The following is a 6,664-nucleotide window of genomic DNA, read 5'->3' as shown; positions in this document are numbered from 1 at the left end:
AAATATGTCTGCTAATCACTGAACCAATATAACAAAGAACAAAATATTTGCTGTAACAGCTCCTATAGCAACCTAGCTGAAACACCAGAAATTTCCTTTAACTAAATGTTGGGCGGATAAAATGTATTATGCTCACTTTGTTAAAGATAACACAAGGAGGCATCGCCCAGGTGATATTAATGTGTGTTGGAGATCGTTGTAACCTGGGGCTTGGTTTTGGGATTAAGCCTTTCCCACCCTTTTTGCTATAGGGCGGTACAATCCAATCATGCCTCAGAGAAGTGACTTTGTATTAGAGACTACCCTATTTTGTATATTGGATTAAAGGTTGTGAAGCTACACTATAAAATGGGGGCAGAACGGGACTTGGCGCTTGGTTCCTGAGGTTAGCATGAGAGAGCAGAGAAAGTAGAGCCAGCAGCAGAAGGAGGCCACGTGGAGTAGGCCAGGAGAAGCAGCCAAGATGGCGGAGTACTGAGTGAGATGCCAGTCTGTGTAGAGTTTGTATCTGGGATAAGGAAGAAAATGGGGAACTGAGGAGAATAAGGTTGGTGAGCTAGAAACCTTTGATTCTAGGAAACTCGGATAAGTCAGTGGCTTTGTGAGCACTGAGTGTGACTGGGTTTTGGAGCCCAGTGTGTATTTTTACTTGCCCGCCGGGTGCAAGGTAGGATTAAAGGTTATGGCCCACCAGTTTTTGGCTCCATGGTTTCTTTACCGACTGTCCGAATCCAATGCGAACCTGCATGTGAATGGCCACGATGGTGGCTCCTGGCCTTACACTAAAAATATTTTCTTTTTCCCAGAATGCCAAAGAAGCTCTGAAATATCTTTATTAAGAAATATCAAGAGGCTCTATCATAACTGAATCTTGAGTTCACCAAATAAAAGAAAGCAGAGCTATTTGGTTAATGAGGACTTTTTATAACATTGATAATGAAAAATGAACAGGAAGCTAAAAGCATGCAGAGAATTTTATTTGTCTCATTGGAACAAACTATATCTTATTTTTTCTATACAATCCTATGTGAGGATTAAACTATTCCATTAGTATTCCATTAGAAAATGAGATTAGAGCTGCTGTACTAACTCACAGACATCATTTCCATTAAATTTCATAATTATAGAGCCACATAATCTTTTCATTGCATTGTCCCAATTTAATATTTTCCTCTTCAATCAGATGCTGCCAAACAAAAGACAGATCTGAATAAACAGAAAGTGAGCCAGGTAATAGTGAACAATAGATTATGTGGAAAGCAATCATGACATTTCAATGGAAAGGAAAGTTAAGTTGGAAAACAATAGAAAAAGTAAAACAAAGCAGTAGAGAAAAAAATATATAAATTGAACAACAGAGTGGAAATGAGGAGGGTGGGACAGACAGAAGAAGAAAAGAAAAAGAAAAAAAGAGAAGTGGAGAAGAAGGAAGGAAGGAAGGAAGGAAGGGAGGGAGGGAGGGAGGGAGGGAGGAAGGGAGGAAGGGAGGAAAGGAGTAATTTTATTTTTTTTTTTTTTTTTTATTTTTCTGAAGCTGGAAACGGGGAGGCAGTCAGACAGACTCCCGCATGCACCCAACCAGGATCCACCTGGCACGCCCACCAGGGGGTGATGCTCTGCCCATCCAGGGCATCGCTCTGTCGCGACCAGAGCCACTCTAGTGCCTGGGGCAGAGACCATGGAGCCATCCCCAGCGCCCGGGGCCATCCTTGCTCCAATGGAGCCTGGGCTGCGGGAGGGGAAGAGAGAGACAGAGAGGAAGGAGAGGGGGAGGGGTGGAGAAGCAGATGGGCGCTTCTCCTGTGTGCCCTGGCCGGGAATCGAACCTGGGACTCCTGCACGCCAGGCCGACACTCTACCACTGAGCCAACCGGCCAGGGCCAGGAAAGGAGTAATTTTAAATCAATTGCAGATGCAAAATGTGCAAGCCAGAGTTCATTAAAAGGTTTGAAAGCCCCACACCCTTCTCAATCACATTCCTTCCTCAGCTACCCACATAAATGGACCCATATACCTGGTGTAGATTGTTGGGGTAGGGAAAGCAAAATAAAACAAAGCAATGTATAACAAATTGTATGAGAAGGTTCTTATCATGGTTCTGAAACCACTGTATGTCACATGACCTGTTTGGGCCTTACACTTATGGGCCTTTCTTCCTGTGGATTAAATGAGGACACTAGAATCAATAAATGTAAAGCCCGTTTGTAGTTTTAAGATTTTAAAGTTTATTTTTAGTTTCTCTCACTCTCTCTATCTCTTTGTTTATGTTGGTCAAATAAGTTTGTAAATGTGATATATATGTTTGCTCGCTTGTGACTTATATTGGATGTGGGGGACAGGCCGTGGGCAGGCCGGGTCGTTGTAGCCTGGGGTTTGGTTTTGGGACTAAGCTTTTCCCCACACCCTTGACTGATTGTATGATCTGGGTGGTGCACTCTCATGAGGAATCCAATTATGCCTTGGATAAGTGACTTTGTATCAGAGACTTCCTTGTTTGTATATTGGATTAAGGGATTTTGGTTTTCTACACTATAAAGTGGGACAGACCAGGAGCTTGCACACACAGTTCCTGCTATCACAATTGTAGGGGCTTCCCTGATCCCTTGCCCTTCATGGGAAGAGCTGGTTTTCTGCTTTTCCCTTGTCTTCTTTTGTGGTTTGCCTGTCTTGGTGAGACACCAATAAATAGGATGGCCCCCCATCCTCTGACTCCGCCATTTCTTTATCGTCTGCCCGAATCCAATGGGAACCTGCATGTGAATGGCCACGATGGCGGCTCCTGGCCTTACAGTTTATCTCTCTATTTTTCTCTATCTCTATTCTATTTCTATCTCTAAAAAATCCTCACAAAGAGACACATGTATCTTTGTGAAACACTCAGTCTTTGGAACAAAGAACAGGGGTTCTATTGAAATTCACCTCACAGGCTGATCTGATAATAAATTTCTAACTGGGCATTTCATGGTGGAGAGTGATGCCCAGGCATATAACTTCTTCAGTAAAAGGTTTATCTTTGCCTTAAGCAAGTCCTGTCCCTTCTGTCTGTGCCTCTAGGTTAGCATACTTTTAAAATGCTTCTCTTTAGGCCCCTCCTTTTAAAGTGGCCCACCCTCAAGAGAGTACACAATTGCAGCTATCCTGTAATCCAATCCTCGCCCTCATGTAATCTTCCTTACATTTCCTCCTTAATCTCTAAAGCATAAAAGAAACTGCGAATTTATTCTCTGGAGCATTTGAGATCTTGCTCTTGCCTATGTTCTCAATGTGGCTGAAGTAAACTCATTAAAATTCCCTGTGGGTTTGGATGTTCTCACATGGACAGTACCTAACACATTTGTTTACCCACCACTCCACCGCTGCCCCCACATAGTTGACTTAGAGCCTTCCAGGAGAGCGTGCTGACTTAACTGGCTATAATTGACTTAAATATGATGACTAGGCAAGAAAGTAGGCTTCAGCACCTCTGAGTTCCTCTTTGCTGCTCATAAATTTGGCCACTGAACCCTTTCTCCTAACTCCACTGAGTTCCTGCTACATGTGTGAAACATCTCATCCCTGACCACACCTCTCTTCAAATGGAAGTTCCCAGGCCACCTGTACTACTGAGGGACCCTGCTATTCACTAGTTGACAAATGTCTGAGATTGCATAATCCAATAATGCCATCCCTGTGAATGTTTGAGCAAGCTTCTAAATTAGCCCATCCCTGTCATCCCTGTCTAGAGAGTTAGCTTGAATACGAATAAACCCAGAATGGCACCCTTCTTTGAATGTTTTTGCATTGTTTTGTTGGTCCCAAAGAGAGCACTCAGTGAAAGTGAGGATGGAGTTTTCTTCAGAAAGGGTTCAATTACACAATCATCAGTCATCTTGGGAAGAGATTAACATTGAACCAGGAAATTAACATGTAGGAAGATGAGATTTAAGCAAAATATTTTTTATTCAAACTAAGATTTGATTGAACTAGGTGTTGAAACTTTGGGGTTCTAATGAAAACAACAACAACAACAAAACCCTGTCTTCTAGGTTTTTATATTTTGAGATGAATACTGCACAGGTTTAAAATTCTTATAAAGAGTCTATCAGAAAGCCCAGTTTTACCCATCGCTAAAAATGATCTTCCAAGCTCATCAGAAATATAGTTTAATATAAAGCTATTCTATCAAATTAAGTCCATAGTCTACCAGGAGAGTTCCTTAAAGTTTTCAGGCTAAATTAAATTAACTTTGAACCAGAAAGCTTCCCAGACCTAACTTGCTAGGGGAATAGATTGTTCTAGTAAACATATGTTTTGAATGTACCTACCTAAATTATTTCAAATTTAAATTTATATGGCATTAGATGCAATACTTACTTAATTACTTTCTTAAATTATGGGAAGTAGGCATAATATAACATTATTCCTGAGTCATTATGTATTACCTTCAGTTTTACCATAATAATATTTCAGGAGTTTCTGAAATATATAGATTATATCTCTCTGCAGCAAATAGCCATAAACAGATTTTAAAAAGCCTTTTTGACTATTTAACATACTCTGTCTCCTTTCTTGATACTGTATCAGGTATAATTTGATTTGCTTTATGTTTTTTCTTTTCATAAACTATTTTAACTCCTCCAATTGTGTATTTTACCTATTGCAGACTTGAAAATTTAGAGGCAAATAGTTATACTTGTGTTCAAATAGTATAAATAGTTCAAATGAATAAATTTTGAGCCATTGCATGAGGGGCATGTTATTTTTTTTTGAAGTTTTTTTTTTAATTTATTTATTAAATTTAATGCAGTGACATTGATAAATCAGGGCACATATGTTGAGAGAAAACATCTCTAGATTATTTTGACATTTGATTGTGCTGTATACTCCTACCCCAAAGTTAAATTGTCTTCTGTCACCTTCTATCTGGTTTTCTTTGTGCCCCTCCCTTCCTCCAACCCCTCTCTCCTTCTTCGCCCCCTCCCCCCTCCCCCCACCCCCCACCCCTGTTGCTATCACATTCTTGTTCATGTCTCTAGTCTCATTTTTATGTCCCTTCTATGTATGGATTCATATAGTTCTTAGTTTTTTTCTGATTTACTTATTTCACTCCGTATAATGTTATCAAGGTCCATCCATGTTATTGTAAATGATCCGATGTCATCATTTCTTATGGCTGAGTAGTATTCCATAGTATATATGTACCAAAGCTTTGCTGATTTATCTCCATGGGGAAGTGAAATAAAAGACAGGATAAACAAATGGGACTATATCAAACTAAAAAGCTTTTGCACAGCTAAAGACAATAAGAACAGAATAAAAAGACAAACTACACAATGGCAGACTATATTTGATAATATGTCTGATAAGGGGCTAATAACCAAAATTTATAAAGAACTTGTAAATCTCAACACCAGGAAGACAAACAATCCAATCCAAAAATGGGCAAAAGAGATGAATAGACACTTCTCCAAAGAGGACATACAGATGGCCAATAGCCATATGGAAAAATGCTCAACATCACTAATCATTAGAGAAATGCAAATTAAAACCACAATGAGATATCACCTCACACCAGCCAGAATGGCGCTCATCAACAAAACAACACAGAATAAGTGCTGGTGAGGATGTGGAGAAAAGGGAACCCTCCTGCACTGCTGGTGGGAATGCAGACTGGTGCAGCCACTGTGGAAAACAGTATGGAGATTCCTCAAAAAACTGAAAATCGAACTGCCTTTTGACCCAGCTATCCCACTTTTAGGAATATACCCAAAGACACCATAGAACGGCTCCAAAAGGAGAAATGCACCTTCATGTTTATGGCAGCATTGTTCACAATAGCAAAGATCTGGAAACAGCCCAAGTGTCCGTCAGAGGACGAGTGGAGGGGCATGTTATTGACACATGCTTTAGGACTTCTGTTTTTTGTGCACTCATAAATACTTCAGATGGTACTCATTTCCAGATCCGTTTGAAGTCTGTGTGTTTAAAATTGCAAGATGACTAAATTCCAGTTTGTTAAGATGACTGGAAGTCAGAAGATGGAAGCTTGTGGCAGAATCATGATTTCATGGTATGATTAGATGGCTTTTGTCATTATTGCTAATAAAGCAACTTTTGCTTTTATGTCATTCTCTGCCTGACAAATTGGTAACTGCTTCTTTTGCTATCGTCTTCGTTATCCACTGCCTTAGAACTGTTTAATAGCTTTTACTCCGGCAGGCATTTGATTAAAAGTCACTGAGATATTTTCAATGAATAGCACACTGTCTGAGTACAATTAACATTAAAAAATAAAAATAAAAGCAACAACCTGTTGTTAATCTTACACAGGTCAAAGTATTTTGTCAGTAGCAGAGGGGAATGTGCCTATCCCTGTCAACAGATGGTCTTGGGAGCATAACTTAATTCTGACTTTATTGTTAAGTTTTGATTAATTAAGAGATTTTTGTTTGGATAATAAATTATCCCTCTCAAATTGCAGGTTAGGGTTTGAAACAGCTTGCTAATCGTTTGCTTTTTCAAAATAGAGAGTCGTTAAGATCCCAATTAACTGCCATATGCTGGATTTCTTTGTTTTGAAACTGTTAAAAAAATGTGTTTCAGGAGATGAATGGCCTGGTCAAGGACTCAGAGGGGAGTCAGTCGATGTTATTTGAGGATGCTCGTGCTCTGTCATCTATCTCAG

Source organism: Saccopteryx leptura, chromosome 11 (genome assembly GCF_036850995.1).
Source record: "Saccopteryx leptura isolate mSacLep1 chromosome 11, mSacLep1_pri_phased_curated, whole genome shotgun sequence".
NCBI lineage: Eukaryota > Metazoa > Chordata > Mammalia > Chiroptera > Emballonuridae > Saccopteryx > Saccopteryx leptura.
This window is presented reverse-complemented; position numbering follows the sequence as displayed.